Source organism: Amblyomma maculatum, chromosome 11 (genome assembly GCF_055883805.1).
Source record: "Amblyomma maculatum isolate TAMU_Amacu chromosome 11, ASM5588380v1, whole genome shotgun sequence".
NCBI lineage: Eukaryota > Metazoa > Arthropoda > Arachnida > Ixodida > Ixodidae > Amblyomma > Amblyomma maculatum.
In genome coordinates, this window is record NC_139354.1 from 115,517,972 (window position 1) to 115,541,418 (window position 23,447).

Genomic DNA, 23,447 nt, shown 5'->3' on the forward strand with positions numbered 1-23,447 from the left:
GATTGTATATCGGAGCACAATTGTCCTCACAACGTTTGCAATGTGCCGCCAAGTCCCGAGCCTGATCGTGCCTGGTTGTGCGCAGTTTATGAGCGCAAATACTCGTATTTATCGCATTTAACCCCGTCGCACGCCCTCCAGAAAAAAAAAGGCGTTCACACTGTCACCCAACTTATTCCGTGAGAAGATTTCAACTCATCTGCTGCATGCAGTTTGCTAAACTTACACAACCTGGCAACATATAATATCGCCTTCCTAATTTGTCAAATAGAATAGCTAAGCAACTCGGGGGATGAACTGCAAATAATGATTGATGACCTAGACAGAAAAAGTAGAAAGGTAGGCTTGAAAATCAATATGCAGAAGACTAAGGTAATGTTCAACAGCCTCGGGAACGAACAGCAGTTTAAATTAGGTAGCGAAATACTGGAAATAGTAGGCGAATATGTCTACTTAGGACAGATAGTAACCGCAGATCCGGACCATGAAAAGAAAATATCAAGAAGAATAAGATTGGGATGGAGCGCATTTGGCAAGCACTCGCAGATTATGACTAGCAGCTTACCGGTATCGCTCAAGAGGAAAGTATACAACAGTTGCATCTTGCCTGTACTCACCTATGGGGCTGAAACGTGGAGGCTAACCAAGAGAGTTTTACTTAAGTTGAGGACAACCCAGAGGGCTATGGAACGAAAAATGGTAGGGGTAACATTAAAAGATAGAAAGCGTGCAGAGTGGGTCAGAGAAATAACTCAAGTTACCGACATTCTAGTGGAAAATAAGAAGAAATGGACATGGGCAGGACATGTAGTGCGAAGAGAGGATAACCGATGATCGCTTAGGGTAACAAACTGGATTCCAAGGGAAGGAAAGCGTAGCAGGGGGAGGCAGAAAGTTAGGTGGGCGGATGAGATTAAGAAGTTCGCAGGGGTCAAGTGGATGCAGCTAGCACAGAACCGGGTTAAGTGGAGAAATATGGGAGTGGCCTATGATGAATTTGTCAAATCATTACCAACGCATTATATCTCCAACTACCTCTTCATTATTTGCCACGCACCCCACACAGCCTCAGCTCCTTCTTCCAATTATACTCGCCTATTACGGCGAAAAAACGCTATAATTCATGGGAACCACCTCTTGGAATAATCATGATTGCATTGCAAAATATTTCTCTTGTTTCGCGCATTTCAGGGACAGTTAAAACTTATCTGACCCTAGCTAAAATGTTGTTGCGTTTTGGTTCGCTCGCTGGGTATAAACTAACGTGTTTACTTAATTTATCCACCTTTCCCCAGTAAGACATTATGCTCTCGTGGAAGAAAAACTGTTTTAGTGTGTACGGATTGGAACCCTTAAATATTTTATTTAGTACCTGAAAATACATCCCTGTGTATTCGTTATTTTTGTTAATAAGCTGAACTTTCACACTTTCTACCGGACCTTTTCCATTCAAGACTTCATTCCAATTTCCAGCAATTTCAAGCGAAATGGTAAACACTCATTGAATTGCGTTTGAACGCTACTCAATATTCCGGTCGCAACCAGTTTCTCCGAGCTGCGTCAGTTGGTGTCATTCGACCTAAATCTTTTACCCAGTCTAATTCCCGCTCTTGGCGTGGTCTCGTTAGCATGCCGAGAGTGTCTGGGGGTGTAGCTCAGAGCAATAAAAAAAAGGGGGGGCGGGGGATGTAGCTCAGATGGTAGAGCGCTCGCTTCGCATGCGAGAGGTACTGGGATCGATACCCAACACCTCCACGAATCTTTTCTTTTTCCGTCACACGTCTGGCAAGCAGATGTTTCTCTCAGTTCATGACTTCCGATCAATCTGTATACAGGTGTGTTCTACTTCCACTGAAAATGGAAAACGTGTCGTGTATTTAACTTCCTACGGTGGTTTATGTACACAGTGCGTACATGCGTCGCCGTCCCCCGTAGCTCAAAACGTTTATCCTCCGCCATCCCGTCCTTCTTTCAACTGATGAAGTCATATGTGAGGTTTTTGATAACGACCAACTTTCCAGCTCTATGCTTTAGAATAAAAAATTTCTTTTGACCTTTTTAATTCTAGGAAGGCTGTTACGCTAAGCGTGCTAGCAGTGGTTGTACAGGAAAGGGATAGAAATGACAACTGCAACGGTCATTCTCCCCTCAATAGTAAAATGACTTCACGACCTTTGAAAACACTATGCAAGCAAAATATAGGCTTTGGTGCCAGCATATGAAACGCTGAAATGTCCCGATGATGTCATGCATTTTTGATCTCGCTGTCAATAAATCACTGTTAAACTGAGTCAACAAGAACATGTTCAGTATCTCCGCTATCATTTTGAAAGGCACACAAATTGCCTCCCGGATGCTGGCGCGACTACGAGTGCCATTTACGATACCTGCCTTTTACATTTGTCATTAGTTGTACTGATACCCCGCCGGGGTAGCGCAGTGGTTACGGCGCTCGACTACTGTTCCCAAAGACGCGGGATTGAATCCCGGCCTCGGCGGTCGCTTTTCGCTGGAGGCGAAATGCAGGGCACCCGTGTGCTGCGCGATGTCAGTGCACGTTAAAGAAACCCAGGTGGTCGAAATATCAGGAGTCCTCCACTACGGCGTCTCTCATAGCCTGAGTTGATTTAGGACGTTAAACCCCACAAACCAAACCAAACCAAAACTTGTACTGATACTATGTGCATACCATTACAATTGCGACTACTTTTACAGAATTAACCGCATTCACCACAATCATTACGACAATCACCGCCATCTCAGGAGCAGAGTGGGGAGACACAGCTACGGAGAGAAATATAAGAATACAAAGACAGAGAGGTTAACTAGGCGATGCCCAGCAGGCTACCCTGCACGTACGGAGGAGAACAAAGGGAAAAAAAGGAAAGAAAGAGCAACAAGGAAAGGAGCTTACCACATGCCTAGAGGTCTGTCTTAAAAGGGTGTAGAGGGCGCACGCTTAAAGTCTAGAAGTCCATTCGTGACCATTAATAAATTAAGGAGCACCTTAAACTGCTTTCCTTTCTAATGATGGTGTCGTCCAAAGGATCAGAATCTTAGCTTATGTAAGAGGGCGAGAGCTCACGTGGTGGAGCGTAGAAGCCAGGAAGGCACGCTCTCGTTCAAGCTGCGGGCAGTCACAAAGTATGCGCGGAACCACGAAACTCACATGCGCTGTGCAAGATCCAAAAAAAAATGTCGGACAGCGCAAGCCGGCCTCGTAGCTGTGAAAAAGAACTTCAGTGCATTAGCTAGCCATTTCGAGCATTTTTTTTTTTGGATCTCCGATCTTATACAGAATTTTTCCATCTGTGCTCAGTTCAGTCGTTCAGTCGTGTCCGACTCTTCGTGACCCTATGGACCATGTCACGCCACGCTTTCCGGTCTCTCACTATCTTCCTAACATCACACAACTTCATCTGCAGTGCCTCGAGGATGCCATCTAACCATCCCGTTCGCTGCCTACCCCTTCTCCGGCTACCCTCAACCTTTCCCAACATCAAATCTTTCTCCAGGGACTCCTCTCTTCTCATCAGATCACCAAAGTAGCTGAGCTTTAACTTTAGAATACGCTCCAATGAGCAGTCAGGGTTTATGGTCGACAATATTGACTGATTTGATCTTCTGGCAGTCCAAGGAACTCTCAAGAGTCTTCGCCAGCACCACAATTCAAACGCGTCAATTCTTCGGCGGTCAGCCTTTTTCACAGTCCAACTGTCGCATCCATACATCACAACTGGAAAACCATAGCACGAGTTATATGGATCTTGGTTGGCAAACTAATGTCTCTGATCTTTACTAGGCGGTCAAGGCTAACCATTTCTCTCATTCCCAGAAGCAGGCGTCTCCTAATCTCATGGCTACAGTCTCCTTCCGAGGTAATCTTGGAGCCCAAGAAGAGAAAATCTGTCACAGCTTCCATTTCTTGTACATTGATGCTCCAGGACTTGATAGGGCGAGACGCCATGATCTTTGTCTTTTTAATGTTCAGTTTAAGCCCAAACTTCTCACTCTCTTCTTGTACGCGCATCAGAAGTCTCTTGAGTTCCGCTTCACTTTCTGCCATTAAAGTGGTATCATCCGCATATCTAAGGTTGTTGATACGTTTTCCAGCAATCTTCACTCCAGCTGAAGACTCGTCCAGACTGGCCTCCCTCATGATGCACTCTGCATATAGGTTAAATAGGCAGGGCGACAGTATGCAGCCTTGCCTCACTCCTTTCTCAATCGGAAACCAATCAGTAAGACCATGCCCAGTTCTGACTGTGGCCTCTTGCCCTTCATACAGGTTCCTGGGGAGACAGATGAGGTGAATTGGAACTCCCATCTCTTGGAGAGCTTGCCACAATCTGCTGTGATCTACGCAGTCAAACGCTTTCGCATAATCAATAAAGCAGAAGTAGATGGGTTTCTGGAACTCTCTTGCTTTTTCCATGATCCAGCGAAGGTTGGCAACTTGGTCTCTAGTTCCTCTGCCCTTGCGAAAGCCAGCTTGCACGTTCGGAAGCTCCCGATCCACATACTGCTGCAGCCTTCCTTGGAGGATTTTCAACATCACCTTGCTAGCATGCGAAATAAGCGCGATCGTGCAGTAGAGTGAACAATCCTTGGCACTGCCTTTCATTGGAATGGGGATGTAAACTGACCTCCTCCAATCCTGTGGCCACTGCAGGGTTGTCCAAACCTTCTGACATAATGTATGCAGAATGTTAACAGCGTCATGGATGAGCTTTTGAAGCAACTGAACTGGAATGCGATCAATTCCGCTAGCTGTGTTCTAGCAAGGCTGGCTAAGGCCCATTCAACTTAAAACAGAAGCTTGGGCATGTTGGTAATCCATTGTGTAGAACAGCGCGAAAAAACGACAGGGACGAAGGAAGACAAGACGAGCGCTTTTTTTTTTCTTTTTTTTTTCAACGCATTATTTTCTCGTGTTCATAAATCTTACTTCACGTTCCGATAAAGCTATAGACGGGCTGCTGATACAAGTGTCCTTTATCCTGTTGATTTCTTTTGCTTCTAAAATCTGCCGAACTGTCTGGTCATTATGCCGATTGATTATTTTTGCTTCCTCTAGAAATGGCTGGAAAGCGTCGCTTTTACAGTCCCTGCAGTGTATTCCCTTAGTTTCTTTTACCGTACCAAAAAGATTATTGTGATGCTCCATTAGTCTTTCGTTAATACAACGCCCCGCCTGTCCGATATAATGTTTTCCACAAGACAGTGGAACAGAGTATACAACCCCCTTCTGGCAAACCACATAAGGGTCTTTGTGTATTATGGTACAGCCCGGACCTATGCCTCTCGTACCATTAACTTTTTTGCACATTTTCCCTAATTTATCGGGAGCCGAAAGGACAACTTTCACACCTGCCCGATTTCCTATACGTTTTAGTCTATGCGAGAGGTTATGAATATACGGAATGACCGCTATCTTTTCTTTCGTACGCTGGTTCGTGGATAAGCTCTCCAAGCTCGCCTGAGAAGATTTTATACTTGACAAAATAGTCTCCGCTACCGATACCAACAGCTGCTTGGGATATCCTGCGTTTTGAAGCCGTCGAGTTGGATACATGAAGCTATCTTTAATAGAATGGACGCATGATTTTCTTAAAGCATTAATATAGCATGATTTCACTACGCTACGTTTCACTAATTTCGAATGTGAAGATTCGGAGGAAAGCAACGGCTTGCTGGCGCGTGGCTCATATGTCCAACACGTGAAAACGACAGGGACGAAGGAAGACAACAAGACAGCGCTCGTCTTGTTGTCTTCCTTCGTCCCTGTCGTTTTTTCGCGCTGTTCTACACAACCCATTCAACTTCACTCTTCAGGATGCCTGGCTCGAGATCAGTAATCACAACCATCGTATGTTGGGTTTGCACATTCGGCTCCTTCTTGTACAGTTCTTCTGTGTATTCCTGCCACCTCTTCTTTATCTCTGAGGCTTCAGTGAGGTCCTTACCTCGTTTGTCCTTTATCACGTCCAGCTTAGCACAGAAGCTTCCTTTGGTATCTTTGATTATCTTATACAGAGCTCTTGTGTTCCTTAGTTGGCTGTTGTCCTCAACTGCATGGCACTGTATGTTCAGGAAGGCATTCTTATCTCTCCTTGCTATTTTCTGAAAATCCGCATTGAGAACTTTGTACCTTTCTCTTTCCCCCAAAACTTTTGGCATCCTCCTTTTCTCAGCTATTTGCAAAGCCTCTTCAGATAACCAGTTTGCTTTCTTGAATTTCTTTTGCTTTGGAACTACCTTAGTAGCAATTTCTTGTATTATATCACGAACATCAGTTCACATCTCTTCGGGCTCTCTGTCTTCTAGCACTAATTCTTGAAATCGATTCCTCACTTCCACAGCATATTCTAATGTAATTTGATCCAGATCATACCTGAAAGGCATTCTAGTTTTCTGCGTTTTCCTCAATCGAAGCTTAATTTTGGCAACAAGAAGCTGATGATCGGTGCCACAATTGGCCCCAGGCCTTGTTTTTACTGCTTGTATAGCGCTTCTCCATCTCTGCCGGCAAAGAATATAATCGATCTGATTCCTGTACAGACCGTCCGGTGAAGTCCGTGTGTACAGGCGCCTCTTGTGCTGTTGAAAATGAGTATTCGCTATGGTTAGGTTGTTTCCTTGAAAAAACTCTACTAGCCTCTGCCCAGCTTCATTTGGCTCGCCAAGACCGAATTTGCCTATAATTCCGGATATTTCTTCCCTCCCGACCTTAGCATTCCAGTCTCCTATTAGAAAAACGACTTCTGATGATGGGGTGCGGTCTAAAAGGCATTGTAGGTCCGCATAAAATCTCTCAACGTCAGCTTCTTCAGCAGTAGTGGTCGGTGCATAGACTTGGATAACTGTTATGTTGAAAGGGTGACCTTGGATCCGAAGTGAAATCATTCGGTCGTTTTTGGGGTTGTACCCTAGCATTGCTTTGCCCATTCTTCTGTTTACTATGAGATCGACCCAATTCCTTCTCTTGGATTCGTTCCCACAATAAAAGACATAATAGTCGCCGGAGTTAAATTCTCCCATTCAGGTCCACTTGAGCTCGCTGATACCCAAGATGTCAATGTTCAACCTGTCCATTTCTCGCTTGACGACATCCAGTTTACCTTGCGTCATAGATCTTACATTCCATGTTGCTATGTGATATATCTCCTTGCAACATCGGACTTTCCGGTCGCTTCCCGACACATCCACAACTGAGCGTCCTTTTGACTTTAGCCCAGCCGCTTCATTCGTCCTGGAGCTACTAGGAATCGCCCTTTGTTCATCCCCAGTAACATGTGGGACGCCTTCCAACATGGGGGGCTCATCTTCCGGCGCCATATCTTTAATGGTATTGTGACTGGCCATAGGGCTTTCTTGGCAGGAAATACTGGAGTGGGTTGCCATTACCTTCTCCAGTGAATCACATTTTGTCAGAACGCTCTGCCTTGACCTGTCTATCTTGGGTGACCCTACACAGCAGAGCTCAGTACTTCATCGAGTTTCGCAAGCCCCTCCGCCACGACAAGCCAGTGATCCATGAAGAGGTTCCATCTGTGCATTAACTCTCAAACAGAAGGGAAACAATGCGAACACTTTGTGCAATTGAGGGTGATGGCGTGTCAATAAATACGCTATACTTGGGCAAATCTCACGAACATTGGGGTATATAGCAATCATATTATAGAAATCAGAAGGGGCCGGAAACGTCTACCGCCTTGCGTCTAGCAAGGCCTCCGTTTGGGCCGGTGGAACGGGTGGACGATCGTACTACTTCGGCGGTGGCGGTTTGCCAGTAGATGTATACTTTCTGTCGCACATTTGGCCGCAGCTTGTAAGATGGTCGCCATGCCAGAGATGCAGCGGCCTGGTCTTGGGTGCGTGCGTTTAGTCGGAAAGGGCGCTCTGGATGCGCTGTCGTTGTCCGCTCGCTTCACGCAACGCTGTCCATTGTTGTCTACGACTCGTCTAGCGTTAGACTTTCATTCTCCTTCGACGACTTCTCTGCCGTCCCAAGTGAGGCTCTTGCTGTAGGCTGGATCTCCGGGATTTCCGCCTCTCGCCGTCTTTTCTTGTAGAATGCGAAGAACCCTTCGTTGCTGCCTGTCCTTCCACTCCTTGCAATCCTCGGGCACCCTTGACAGCTTCCCCAGCCTCTTCTCCTTCCATCATTCGATCTGCTGGCTCCGCCCGTACCATGGATCCTGTCGCCACAGAAAAGGTACTCACGCAGTCGGCGTCAGCATGTCCGAACTGTCTGCATTGCGAGCACCGAGGGACCTTGCATTTCCTGCCGATGTGGCCCATGCCGCGGCAGTGAAAGTATTGCGTTGGTCTCCCGAGTACAACAACGATAGAGGGCTACTTATCAAGCGACGTGTTTCTTTTGCAGCAGGTCATCCACATCCATGCCTGTATTCACCTATAAGAGCACAACTCTTGTCGTTGACCCTTTTGCGAGGACACCCTGATCTCGCCAACGCTCTCGAGTAACCTCGGTAACTTTACCTAAAGCTGCGAAGACCGTCTTGGTGCCTTCGTCTACCACGCCATGCAACATCTAATGCAGCCTTATCTTCAGCTGATGCTACTCCCGATCAACAACGATGCTTCGAGGGCTTCTACTTTTAGTTCCTATGAAACAAGTAGACGCTTGATTGCCTCCGCGCTAATGAAGGTCACTTCCCAGACGTGATTCGTTAGCACGTCCTCAGTGCCCTCCCATCTGGAAGAGTACCACTCTTGGCCAGGCCGTCTCAAGCACCTTCGAACCTCAATGGTCGCACTCGCATGCTACCATGAAGAAAACCTTTGTTGCAAATACGTCCGGTGGGCAGCTGTAGCAAAATAATGTGGTATTCACGTTACATCAGCATTTTATTACTCTTTAGCACCTAGCCTGTTTCCGCGGCTGGCAAAGGCCGCTTTCGCCGCTCCATTGGAGCCCATGATTCTACGTTTGTTTCAGACCGGTGGTCGGAACTAGAAAAAACATCTGAACTACACCTCCATTTTATTCCTTTACTGCCTGCTTTTTCATGAAAGCAGTACAACCGGCAAAGAACGCAAGGACGTGCCACTGCCACTGTTCACGTGTAATGTCATTTTGCTTCGTTTTCCATCTGAGCTACACCCGCGCCAGGTGGCGAGAATATCGAGGCATCACATTGTGCCGCCAGAGTTGCGCAACCTTGGACGTTCCCAAGGACGCCTGCAGAGAAATATAACCCCCTTTAATCTCTATAACCTCACTTGTGCTCGCTTTCCCTTTTTGACGTAAGCGCCTCGCTTGTCCAGTGTGCGTTTTAGGTCACACTGACGCAGCAGCTAGACATTCATTCACGGCCGCCCTGTCCTCACTCAGTCCCCTCCTCCCTCATATGTCGATTTTCAAGATAGAATGAAAGGGCACCTAAGAAGGGTTGTGAACTGAGGTTGCCTCTAAATTCCATTGTTCAGCGTTCTTTCATACTGTGTAGAAATCTTCTTTCTCTTATTCTATGCTAGATACTAACCAATATGGATACATTTTTCCTATAAATATATATTTATTGACATAATTTATTCCTGACCACTTTGTGCTGAAGTGATATTAGGTTGCTGAAAATTCGTATCAGAATTAACGAGCGACAATAGTTCAAGCTTAGAAAAACATTCCATGGGTAAAGGAAATTACGAGAGTGAATTTCCTGTGTTTGGCGCCATTCTTTGTCTTGAGCACATTCGCAGAACTATAGGCGCAGTCATCTCGTCGTCATAGTGCATTCCATGCGGCCCTGGCATCCTTCTTGGGGAGAATATATTGTAACATATACTCAGTGTTTTTCAAGTGGTTATATTTCGAAAGAGACAGTGGTGAAAACTTTCGTAATGCTTGTTTTCAATATGGTACAGTTCTGCTGAACATGACCTATCGTAAAACATCAACAATTGATGATGACATTTTGAAGCAACGTTACGTAATCACGAAGTAACGATCAGCCTTTTATACCCCAGGCGCCTGCGGCGCCTGACCAAAGCGGTTGTATAATCTGCATTCCAGCATGTGCTCAGAACACCTAACCCAAGACTGCCGCTCCTTTATCTTATATATAGCAAACCTTCACGCAATTATATGGTTTCCTCCAACTACCCCAACACGCTTATTGAAGTTTCTTCACGTATGAGCACCTATCCCGTTAGTATTAGGAAGACTGAAGAGGCATATGCAGCCTTCTACAACGAAGCTTTGTTCACATTACATTTTCACTGTTTCACGACTATCGGCGATTGATTCCGTTAGCCGCTGCTTACAAGCAATGTTCACGTTTTGAGAAAAAGAAGGGCACTAAGTAGGATCCACTTTTTATATCATCCTCTTTATTTACCAGTTGAATGCCGCTCATATGCTAACAATCAATTTTAGTGCAAAGATCAATGCACGCTTTTAAGGAACAATGGAAAAGCCTTGTATATTGAAGTTGTAGGAAAGGCCGGCCATAAGCATCAGACTGACTTTCCAATCACTTAAAAAAGCAACACCCCAGAAATACCCTGACTTTCAACTGGACGATGACGCCATGCTGGGATTGAACTAGTTTACAGTGGAGCGAGAATGAAACGCACAGCATTCCTTAACGTATACGCATTGAGAACACATCGCCAGAGGCCACTTGACAGCAAACGACCGTTCCGTCGATAGTTCAGTTGGAAGAGCGGTGGACTGCAGAGGTTCTCTCATTGCGGACATCCATAGGTCGCTGGTTCGAATGCGGCTCGACGGAATTTTTTTTTAATTGAATGAATGAGCATATCTTTTAGTGTTTGCCATTCTGGATTTGCGCGCGCACAACGGAAAAAAATATTACGCCTTTTTAAACATTGCTCACTCAGGAGTTTTGTAGGCTTTAAAACTATTCTTCTGCGCAACGGAAATCCAAACAACGCACGCCATTTACTCATACATTTCCGATGAAAGCTATTTACTCAAAAAATAAGAATTGTCTCAAGCCTTTTTCTCTTAATTCTACTTGAGCAGCGCTCTAAGTGTCAAATGTGTCGAGGCATTCGCGGCAAAAAATACACTCATATGCGGCGTTGCCGCAAAGCCGTAGATATGGATATTCAGTTCAGTCGTTCAGTCGGGTCCGACTCATCGTGACCCTATGGACCATATCACGCCACGCTTTCCGGTCTCCAACTATCTTCCTAACAACACATAACTTCATCTGCAGCGCCTCGAGGATGCCATCTAACCATCGTGTCGCTGCCTACCCCTTCTCCGATGACCCTCAACCTTTCCCAACATCAAATATTTCTCCAGCGACTCCTCTCTTCTCATCAGATGACCAAAGTAGCTGAGCTTTAACTTCAGAATTTGACCCTCCAATGAGCAGTCAGGGTTTATGGTTGACAATATCTACTGATTTGATCTTCTGGCAGCCCAAGGAACTCTCAAGAGTCTCCGCCAGCACCACAATTCAAACGCGTCAATTCTTCGGCGGTCAGCCTTCTTCACACTCCAACTCTCGCATCCATACATCACAACTGGAAAGACCATAGCACGAGTTATACAGATCTTGGTTTTCAGTCTAATGCCTCTATTCTTTACTAGGAGGTCAAGGCTAGCGATGGCTTTCTTTCCCAGAAGCAGGCGTCTCCTAATTTCATGGCTGAAGTATCCATCCGAGATAATCTTGGATCCCAAGAAGAGAAAATCTGTCACAGCTTCCACCACTTGTCCATTGATGCTCCAGGACTTTGATAAGGCAAGACGCCCTTACCTTTGTCTTTTTAATATTCAGTTTAAACCCAAACTTCTCACTCTCTTGAGCAAAGTAGAGTTCTGGGCTAGTTGGTAATACATGATAAGTGGGAGGCTTAGCGCGGAACAGACAAGGACAAGAGAGGCACACAGGACGAGCGCTCGTCCTGTGTGCCTCTCTTGTCCTTGTCTGTTCCGCGCTAAGCCTCCCACTTCTCACTCTCTTCTTGTACGCGCATCAGAAGTTTCTTGAGTTCCACTTCACTTTCTGCCATTAAAGTGGTATCATCCGCATATCTAAGGTTGTTGATACGTTTTCCAGCAATCTTCACTCCAGCTGAAGACTCGTCCAGACCGGCCTTCCTCATGATGCACTCAGCGTATAGGTTAAATAGGCAGGGCGACAGTATGCAGCCTTGTCTCACTCCTTTCTCAATCGGAAACCAATCAGTAAGACTATGCCCAGTTCTGACTGTGGCCTCTTGCCCTTCATACAAGTTCCTGAGGAGACAGATGAGGTGAATTGGAACTCTCATCTTTTGGAGAGCTTGCCACAGTCTGCTGTGATCTACGCAGTCAAACGCTTTCGCATAATCAATAAAGCAGAAGTAGATGGGTTTCTGGAACTCTCTTGCCTTTTCCATGATCCAGCGAAGGTTGGCAATCTGGTCACTAGTTTCTCTGCCCTTGCGAAACCCAGCTTGCACGTCCGGAAGCGTCCGATCCACATACTGCTGCAGCCTACCTAGGAGGATTTTCAACATCACCTTGCTAGCGCGCGAAATAAGCGCGATCGTGCGGTGGTTGGAACAATCTTTGGCACTGCCTTTATTTGGAATGGGGATGTAAACTGACCTCCTCCAATTCTGTGGCCACTGCAGGGTTGTCCAAATTTGCTGACATAATGTATACAGAACGTCAATAGCGTCATGGTTGAGGTTTTGAAGCAACTCAGCTGGAATGCCATCAATTCCGCTAGGTTTGTTCTTAGCAAGGCTGGCTAAGGCCCATTCAACTTCACTCTTCAGGATGCCTGGCTCGAGATCAGTAATCACAACCGTCTTATGTTGGGTTTGCACATCCGGGTCCTTCTTGTACAGTTCTGTGTATTCCTGCCACCTCTTCTTTATCTCTGAGGCTTCAGTGAGGTCCTTGCCTCGTTTGTCCATATTCTAAAGTCTCTGACATGCAGTGTGCCCAGCGTGACCGATGATAAGGCGGACGAGTATTTCCAGAAGCAATTATCATTTTTGTGTTCAAGTTAAGTCTACCCTGTCGCCAGTAGGAGTGATAGCGACGACAGCTAAGTGATAATAGTTACTTTTAACCAAAAATAAATATCAGAGTACAGGTTAATTGAAGCAGGTCATAGCAGACAGTTAGAAAGCCTGTTAGCCTGGTGACAGGTGGTCGAGCTGTAATCAAAATTGAAAACACAGCAAACAGTTCTCACCCTTCTCTTATATTTTAAAAACATCTCGCAAGATTTATTGTGAAGGCTGAATGAACTGTGCACTTTTGCATGGGACTAATAAATACTGTGTGTTTTAAACATTATTAATCTCTCGCCGCCCATGTTAGTGTTCGCGCACCTCATTGCCGCTGAGTGGCTCTCATGCCGTGACCTATTGGCTTAGTTGTGGCCAACCAAGGGGCCGAGTGCGCCGAGCCTAGATACTGAGTAGCCGCGCGAAGAAAATTATTCTTTTGGCTTCGAAAGAAAATGAGCCTTTGGACTACAAGTTTAAGTTCAATGTTCACTAAGCCCAGTCCGCCTCGCTCCATGCCCCAGAAGAGATTGCTTCGGCGCATGGGCTCTGCCGTAGAGCGCCAAACGAAGACTGCCCATGATCTGCGTAGCCTGCCCACGGAGCCCCTGTCGATTGCGGTCACTCTGGCTGAGTATAGTACCACCGGGTAAACCACCGCGTTGCATACATAGGCTCTCGTGAACATGGCTATGTGTCTCAGCCGCCATGAGTCTAACTTCCTTTCAGCGGCAACTAGTTTGGGTTGCCATCTGTTCATGATCGCTTTGCTAATATCTAGATTAACGCCTAGATATTCGGAAGGAGTGGGAACACTTTCAATTTTTTCCACTTCCCTCTCAAACTGCATTCATAGTTATCTGAAAGGCAAAAAAAAACGCAGACTTTGTGAACGATGTAACTTGTTCTGTGCAACATTTCGCAAGAGGAAGGAATCGGGAAAGATACCGTAGAGACTCCCCACGGCAAGCTCATTTGAAATGGAAGACATGCACTTAGATCGCCTGATACTGACGGCAAGAAACTTCGCTGTTATACATTAACGCCCAACACTTGTAGCAGTACAAAAACTTTTATGCTTTAGTCTGGACGCTCAGCATTCGCAAACCGCTCGGGGTGTTTTCACAAAAGCGTTATTGCCTGGAGACGTTAGTTCTGGTGCGTACAATAATCGCTTTGGCAGCTCAAAACCTAAATGCTGGAGAATTAAAATGATAATAATAATAATAATAATATAAAATAATAATAATAATATAAAATAATAATAATAATAATAATAATAATAATAATAATAATAATAATAATAAATAATCAATCAATCAATCTTTATTTATTGTGCGCAGGAACAACCATGTGGCCTTCGTGCTCCAGCACAAGAAAAAAAAAAGAAAAAAAATGAAAATGCACAAACATGTTTGCACACACAGAAAGAATTCACAAAAGAAGAAATAAATAATACATGAAACGAAACTGAGACGAAAAGCGTCACGGAAAGTAAGCAATCAATGAGTAGCATCACTTATATACACAGTGAGAGAATTTTTGAGCACGTCAGGAAAGAAAAAAAAAAGACGGTAGATAGAGGAGAAAAAAAAAACAACAACAAATAACTGGCATTGATTATAGTAATATAGAAATATACATAAAATAAGCAACCATTCCAGGCGCAACAAGAGCATGGTACTTAAAACACAGGCTAGAAATACAGAATAATACAATAAAGAAATAGAATTGACACGGGACAGTAAGATTCGAATATAAAGTTTAAAGTTGAAATATAAGTAAGAAACGAATAAAAAGCAGTTCAAGATACAGACAGCATTGGACAGGAGAAAAAGCAAAAAGTGAAGTAAATACAATATTAAGGCTAGAAAGTGGGAGTTATATGTGATAATTTGCTATTTAGTATACAAGGCTACGAACATCCAATGTAAATGAACAGAACTAGTTTTGGAAGATGTCAAGGTGAGGACAAAAAGAGTTAAATAACCACTGCATCCTGTCCAGAGGAGAGTGGGAATGAAGAGGAGAAACTTGAAATGGTCTGAATTCCCTCATGCTCTTTCGCGGAACGCGCAGTAGGATGTACTCTAAGAGCTGAGGGCACATAATGTGGCCATGAAGGAGTTTGTACAGAAAAATGATATCAAGTCTGATACGACGGCAATGAAGAGAAGGAAGATTCAGTTGGGCGCTCCTGGTGGAGCGAGAGGGGGAAGTTGCGCAAGGAAAGCGATAATGAAATATTCGTAAAAAAATTTTTTGTACTCTGTCAACCTTATTCAAGTTCGATTTGCAAGTGCCATTCCAAACAACCGACCCGTACTCCAAGAGCCTTAAGCATATGGACAGGTACAGTTTTAGGAACGGAAGTGGAGTATGGAACTCTCTCGAAAGTCTGCAAACGAATCCGAGTGTGCGCATAGCCCGCTGAACAATGCGTTTAGTGTGAGAGGAGAAGCTGAGGGTTCGGTCAAAAAGTACACCAAGGTCATTAATTTCATCAACCCTGTCCAACAGCACAGAATTCACAGAATAATGGTAGAGAAAGCTATGTGATTTACGAGTAAAGTACACAGCTCTAGTTTTGGAAGAACTGAGGGTAAGTCGATTCCTCGCACACCAATCAGAAAAATCAGATATGTCCGATTGCAACAACAAGCAATCTTGAAAAGAATGTATTACCTTGAATATTTTTATATCATCAGCATAAAGAAGAAACGAGGAGTTCTTTATCGCCGAGGAAACATCATTAATAAAAACGGAGAAAAGAAGCGGGCCTAGTACTGAACCTTTAGGAGCTCCACTCATTGCAGGGTAAACGAAAGAAGTCTGTCCATTGACACTCACAAAGTAGAAGCGATCAAGGAGATAGTTGCGTAGGAGGGCTACGAGTGAGATTTCAACGCCAGAGAGTATAGACCCTTTACAGCGCGAGCGCATGGGCGCTGCCATATTTGATCATGTGACCCTTCCGCCATCGCCGGCCTTCTGGTTTGACGGCTTCCGGCACGCTGGTACAATCTCTTTCTCTATGCTGGTACTCGGCTGCACGGTGCGGCGTACCAGCTTTCGCTGGGGACAACGAGCTTGTAGACAGGCAACAAACTTCATGTGAATGCCTATAGTATGTGTAGGTGCTAAAAAATGTTTAATTTAACCACGTAGTTCATTTATTGCGTCCTCCTAAATGTCTGCATTGGCTAGAACGTTTCGACAAACCCATCAGCCGTCGACTCTGCTTTTTGTTTTGCTTTTTTTGATCAATTTCCTCTCAAGTGATCTTTGTGGAAAACGTGACTTTCTGTGGAACTGAATAGATTACAAACTGATTATTCCCTCAAACTTATTTTTTTTTTTTAATTTTCTGGCGCGAAGGGCGAACGCATGCTCAGACTATGCTGGCTGAGACGCATTATGAATGTTCATTTAACATTGTGCACAATATTTACTGCTCAGTATGGACGCGCGTGTAATCCCCGACAATTGAAAAGATATAATTTATCTCCTGTAAACGTCCTGGCTTCAAAAGACTATTACGCTGCTTGAAGGCCGCATCAGGCGCTCAGCGGCGTTCACCTGCGCTCGGGCGAAGGTGACTGGAAACTGCACCGGAATTCAGAACGCACAGTACGCAGCCCGAGCAAGCGGCGATATTAAAAAACCTTATCATGGTAAATTTCATCATTGGCCCGTGCATTACTTTCATAAAAGCAGCAGTTATTACATGTATTTCAGCAGTACTTGTCTCATTAAAGTTTGGTTTTGTTTGTGCGGTGTTACGTCCCAAAGCGACTCAGGCTATGAGTGGACGACTGCGGAAATTCCCATCCCCTAGGGGTTCTTTAATGTGCATTGATATCGCACAAAACACGGGCGCCTAGGTTTTTGGCTCCAGCGAAAAGCAGCCGCCGAGGCCGAGATTCGATCCCGCATATATCCTAAGGAATAGTACCTAATTAAAGTAAACAGATTCACTTACATGCCCACACTAACATTCCTTCTCTGCGCAATCAATTCGTATAACTGCATAGACATTATTAGCAACGTCAAAGTAACTCTTAACGCCCTGCGAAAAAAACTCGGCAGCAGTGCAAAGACTCAATATCCAATTCCTGAGAAAACGTCAGGGTCGTTCTCGCATTCCCATGGCTACTGGCGGTGCTAAAACGAGCTGGTGCGTGAGGTATAGCTTTTCTTTGCAATTAACAGGCGCTTTCTTGTCCCAGAAAGGAACATGAACTCGTGATACATCTCCCAGAAAAACGGTTGCCTAGGCCATGATGTGCACCTTATGTAGAAAGCGTCTTCTGTTCTTCCGCCAATAAACAACAAGGTCATTAGCTCTACTTCCTCGCAGAATACTTCGACAATACAGATGACACCTGCATCAAAGCAGCGCTGTTTAAAAGTCAGCTGGTATTCTTACACAAGATACACAGCAGCAGTTAGCACTCCGCGCCGATGCGTTCCGAAGGCCAGCAATGACGGCCGTCCTAGTGGCGCCACCTGTTAGGGAAGAGTGGAACTACTCGCTGTAAACGGTCTATAAGTTTTTCAAGAAGTAGTGAGTGAGTAACAACGTCGAAAGCTTTGCTCATATAACAGTACTCAGTGTCACCCTGACCCCTCTGAAGGACTGCTGCAGAGGCATTCGTCATAAACGTGACTAGGTTGGTAGAAGTAGAGCGACCCGACATGAAGCCATGTTGATTCGATACTATAATATGTTTGAGAGGGATGGAAAGTACGTTGTTCAAAGCTAATTCGAAAAGCTTAGAGGTTGCACATAGAAGAGAAATCGGACGATAATTGGAAACATCAGATTTGTTTCCAGACTTGAAGACAGGAAACACGCGTGCCATTTTCCACACGCGAGGAAAGGCAGCATTTTTTAAACACTTATTAAATATGGCAGTCAGTACTGGTACAAAGATATAACTAAGGCTTTTATTCCGGCGGCTGGAATGCCATCAGGTCCAGGAGACAAAGATGGTCTCAGACGCTTAAGACTCTCAGTTATCAACTCCTCGTCAAAGAGAATGGAATTAGATAGCGCACCAGATGGGAGGCAAACGGAATCACAATGTGGATGTTTGTAAACGGAGGAAAAATGTTGGGAAAAACTGTCGGCAACATTCCGAATTTCCGAACCCTGAGAGTCAACTAAGCTGATACTTAAATCTGATTTGATGGAACGCTTGCGAACGTAACGCCAGTACTGAATAATAATAATAATAATCAATCAATCAATCAATCAATCAATCAATCTTTATTTAATGTGCGCAGGAACAACCATGTGGTCTTTGTGCTGCAGCACAAAAAAAAATGAAAAAGCACAAACATGTTTACACACACACAGAGAACACAAAAAAAAGAAATAAATAATACATGAAATGAAACAGACGAAAAGTATCACGGAAATTAAGCAAACAATGAGTATCATCACTTATATACACAGTGAGAGAATTTTTTAGCACACCAGGAAATAAAGAAAAAAAAAAGAACGGTAGGTAGAAGAGAAAAAAAAACAGATGACTGACATTGATTATAGTAATATAGAAATATACATAAAATAAACAACCATTCCAGGCGCAACAAGTGCATGGTACTTAAAACACAGGCTAGAAATACAGAATAATACAATAAAGAAGTAAAATTGAACAAGGGACAGTAAGATTCGAATATAAAGTTTAAAGTTGAAATATAAGCAAGAAACGGATAAAAAGTAGTTCAAGATACAGACAGCATTGAACAGGAGAAAAAGCAAAAAGTGAAGTAAATACAATTTAAGGCTAGAAAGTGGGAGTTATATGTGATAAAGTACTATTTAGAATACAACGCTACGAACATCCAATGTAAATGAACAGAGCGAGTTTTGGAAGATGTCAAGGTGAGGACAAAAAGAGTTAAATAACCACTGCATCCTGTCCAGAGGGGAGTGGGAATGAAGAGGAGAAACCTGAAATGGTCTGAATTCCCTCATGCTCTTTCGCGGAACGCGCAGTAGGATGTACTCTAAGAGCTGAGGGCACATAATGTGGCCATGAAGGAGTTTGTACAGAAATATGATATCAAGTCTGATACGACGGCAGTGAAGGGAAGGAAGATTCAGTTGGGCGCTCCTGGTGGAGCGAGAGGGGGAAGTTGCGAAAGGAAAGCGATAATAAAATATCCGTAAAAATTTTTTTTGTACTCTGTCAACCTTGTCCAAGTTCGATTTGCAAGTGCCATTCCAAACAACCGACGCATACTCCAAGACCGGGAGGCATATGGACAGGTAGAGTTTTAGGAACGGAAGTGGAGTATGGAACTCTCTCGAAAGTCTGCAAACGAATCCGAGTGTGCGCATAGCCCGCTGAGCAATGCGTTTAGTGTGAGAGGAGAAGCTGAGGGTGCGGTCAAAAAGTACACCAAGGTCATTAATTTCATCAACCCTATCCAACAGCACAGAATTGACAGAATAATGGTAGAGAAAGCTATGTGTTTTACGAGTAAAGGACACAACCCTAGTTTTGGAAGAATTGAGGGTAAGTCGATTCATCGCACACCAATCAGAAAAAGCAGATATGTCCGATTGCAACAACACGCAATCTTGAAAAGAATGTATTACCTTGAATATTTTTATATCATCAGCATAAAGAAGAAACGAGGAGTTCTTTATCGCCGAGGAAACATCATTAATAAAAACGGAGAAGAGAAGCGGGCCTAGTACTGAACCTTGAGGAACTCCACTCGTTGCAGGGTAAACGAAAGAAGTCTGTCCATTGACACTGACAAAGCAGAAGCGATCAAGGAGATAGTTGCGTAGGAGGGCTACGAGTGAGACTTCAACGCCAGAGAGTAGAAGTTTTTCAAGAAGTAGTGAGTGAGTAACAACGTCGAAAGCTTTGCTCATATCACAGTGCACAGTGTCAACCTGACCCCTCTGAAGGACTGCTGCAGAGGCATACGTCATAAACGTGACTAGGTTGGCAGAAGTAGAGCGACCCGACATGAAGCCATGTTGATTCGGTACTATGATATGTTTGAGATGGAAGGAAAGTACGTTGTGCAAAGCTTATTCGAAAAGCTTAGAGGTTGCACATAGAAGAGAAATCGGACGATAATTGGAAACATGAGATTTGTTTCCAGGCTTGAAGACAGGAAACACGCGTGCTATTTTGCACACGCGAGGAAAGGCAGCATTTTTTAAACAGTTATTAAATATGGCAGTCAGTACTGGTACAAAGATATAACTGAAGGCTTTTATTATGGCAGCTGGAATGCCATCAGGTCCAGGAGACAAAGGTGGTCTCAGACGCTTAAGACTCTCAGTTATCAACTCCTCGTCAAAGAGAATGGAATTAGATAGTGCACCAGATGGGAGGCAAACGGAATCACAATGTGGATATTTGTAAACGGAGGAAAAATGTTGGGCAAAACTGTCGGCAACATCCCGAATTTCCGAACCCTGAGAGTCAACTAAGCTGATACTTAAATCTGATTTAATGGAACGCTTGCGAACGTAACGCCAGAACTGACTAGGACGATTTGTGGCACTCCTCTCTAAAAACTCAAGATAGGAGTCGTGGTCCCGCTTGTATAAGCGTTTGCAAAGAGAACGCACACAGCGAAACTCATCAGCCCAATTGTGAAACCCAGGGCGTTTCGCTTTACGATGGGCCCGTTCCTTGAGTTTTAACGCCGTTATTAGTTCCCTTGAAGACCAGGAAGGGAACTTCCTACGCGTAGGAGTATGCAAAGTTACGTACCGACGCATACCATCAAGAACTATTTCTGTAAAGCGACTCACTTGTCCATCTGAATCATTAATGTCATTTAAAAGGGACCAGTCGACGGAAGAGAAGAAATTGAAAAGACCGACATAATCACCACGTGCATACGCGAAACGGGGCGAATTCCTCACCCGATCTGAATTAGTAGAAGGTGAGGCAGAGACAGCAGTATTAACTAGAAGCGGAGGGTGAAATTTGTCACAGTGAGTCAGCGCTATGTCTGAACTCGAGACTCGAACACTTTCAAAATTCGATAGACAGATGTCAAGAATATTACCACAGCAGTTTTCAATGAAATTGTGTTGCTGCAAAGTGTTAAAGGCTATTATTATTATTGTAAATAATAATAATAATAATAATAATAATAATAATAATAATAATAATAATAATAATAATAATAATAATAATAATAATAATAATAATAATAATAATAATAATAATAATAATAATAATAATAATAATAATAATCAATCTTTAATCAATCAATCAATCTTTATTTAATGTGCGCAGGAACAACCATGTGGTCTTTGTGCTGCAGCACAAATAAAAAAAAAAGAAACAAAAATGAAAAAGCACAAACATGTTTACACACACAGAGAGAACACAAAAAAAGAAATAAATAATACATGAAATGACAGACGAAAAGTATCACGGAAAGTAAGCAAACAATGAGTAGCATCACTTATATACACAGTGAGAGAATATTTTAGCACACCAGGAAATAAAGAAAAAAAAAAGAACGGTAGATAGAAGAAAAAAACAACAACAAATAACTGACATTGATTATAGTAATATAGAAATATACATAAAATAAACAACCCTTCCAGGCGCAACAAGTGCATGGTACTTAAAACACAGGCTAGAAATACAGAATAATACAATAAAGAAGTAAAATTGAACAGGGGCAGTAAGATTCGAATATAAAGTTTAAAGTTGAAATATAAGTAAGAAACGGATAAAAAGTAGTTCACGATACAGACAGCATTGAACAGGAGAAAAAGCAAAAAGTGAAGTAAATACAATTTAAGGCTAGAAAGTGGGAGTTTTAAGTGATAAAGTACTATTTAGAATACAACGCTACGAACATCCAATGTAAATGAACAGAGCGAGTTTTGGAAGATGTCAAGGTGAGGACAAAAAGAGTTAAATAACCACTGCATCCTGTCCAGAGGGGAGTGGGAATGAAGAGGAGAAACCTGAAATGGTCTGAATTCCCTCATGCTCTTTCGCTGAACGCGCAGTAGGATGTACTCTAAGAGCTGAGGGCACATAATGTGGCCATGAAGGAGTTTGTACAGAAATATGATATCAAGTCTGATACGACGGCAGTGAAGGGAAGGAAGATTCAGTTGGGTGCTCCTGGTGGAGCGAGAGGGGGAAGTTGCACAAGGAAAGCGATAATGAAATATCCGTAAAAATTTTTTTTGTACTCTGTCAACCTTGTCCAAGTTCGATTTGCAAGTGCCATTCCAAACAACCGACGCATACTCCAAGACCGGCAGGCATATGGACAGGTACAGTTTTAGGAACGGAAGTGGAGTATGGAACTCTCTCGAAAGTCTGCAAACGAATCCGAGTGTGCGCATAGCCCGCTGAGCAATGCGGTTAGTGTGAGAGGAGAAGCTGAGGGTGCGGTCAAAAAGTACACCAAGGTCATTAATTTCATCAACCCTATCCAACAGCACAGAATTGACAGAATAATGGTAGAGAAAGCTATGTGTTTTACGAGTAAAGGACACAACCCTAGTTTTGGAAGAATTGAGGGTAAGTCGATTCATCGCACACCAATCAGAAAAAGCAGATATGTCCGATTGCAACAACACGCAATCTTGAAAAGAATGTATTACCTTGAATATTTTTATATCATCAGCATAAAGAAGAAACGAGGAGTTCTTTATCGCCGAGGAAACATCATTAATAAAAACGGAGAAGAGAAGCGGGCCTAGTACTGAACCTTGAGGAACTCCACTCGTTGCAGGGTAAACGAAAGAAGTCTGTCCATTGACACTGACAAAGCAGAAGCGATCAAGGAGATAGTTGCGTAGGAGGGCTACGAGTGAGACTTCAACACCAGAGAGTAGAAGTTTTTCAAGAAGTAGTGAGTGAGTAACAACGTCGAAAGCTTTGCTCATATCACAGTACACAGTGTCAACCTGACCCCTCTGAAGGACTGCTGCAGAGGCATACGTCATAAACGTGACTAGGTTGGTAGAAGTAGAGCGACCCGACATGAAGCCATGTTGATTCGGTACTATGATATGTTTGAGATGGAAGGAAAGTACGCTGTGCAAAGCTAATTCGAAAATAATAATAATAATAATAATAATAAATTTTTATGTTAATGCGCGCAGGAACAACCATATGGTCTTGGTGCTGCAGCAGAGGTACAAATAAAAAAAATGCACACGCAGGATTTACGCATCCATATAGTGAAGAGAAAAAGAAGGTACAAAGAACACATCAAATGGAATTCAGATGAGTCGCGTAGAGAATGAAAGCAAGCAGGACGATGTCTTGAAAAACATAACATAAGAAAAATCATCCAAAAGAGGAAAGAACACAGTCAAATACAATACATGTTTCATTGAAAGCGATAAAAAGGATCAGATACGAATACCCCGTGCTAAAGTGAAACTATCAACAAAAACAGACTAAAGCAAT

At 43.6% G+C, this 23,447-nt stretch overlaps 1 non-coding gene across 1 annotated transcript; it reads left to right on the forward strand.

Annotated features, from left to right (window-relative positions):
* Positions 1-10,668: 10,668 nt before the first annotated feature.
* TRNAC-GCA (transfer RNA cysteine (anticodon GCA)) lies at positions 10,669-10,760 on the forward strand. Its single transcript is given in 2 exon segments — positions 10,669-10,705; positions 10,725-10,760. It is a non-coding gene; the product is annotated as a tRNA-Cys (tRNA).
* The last annotated feature ends 12,687 nt before the right edge of the window (positions 10,761-23,447 follow it).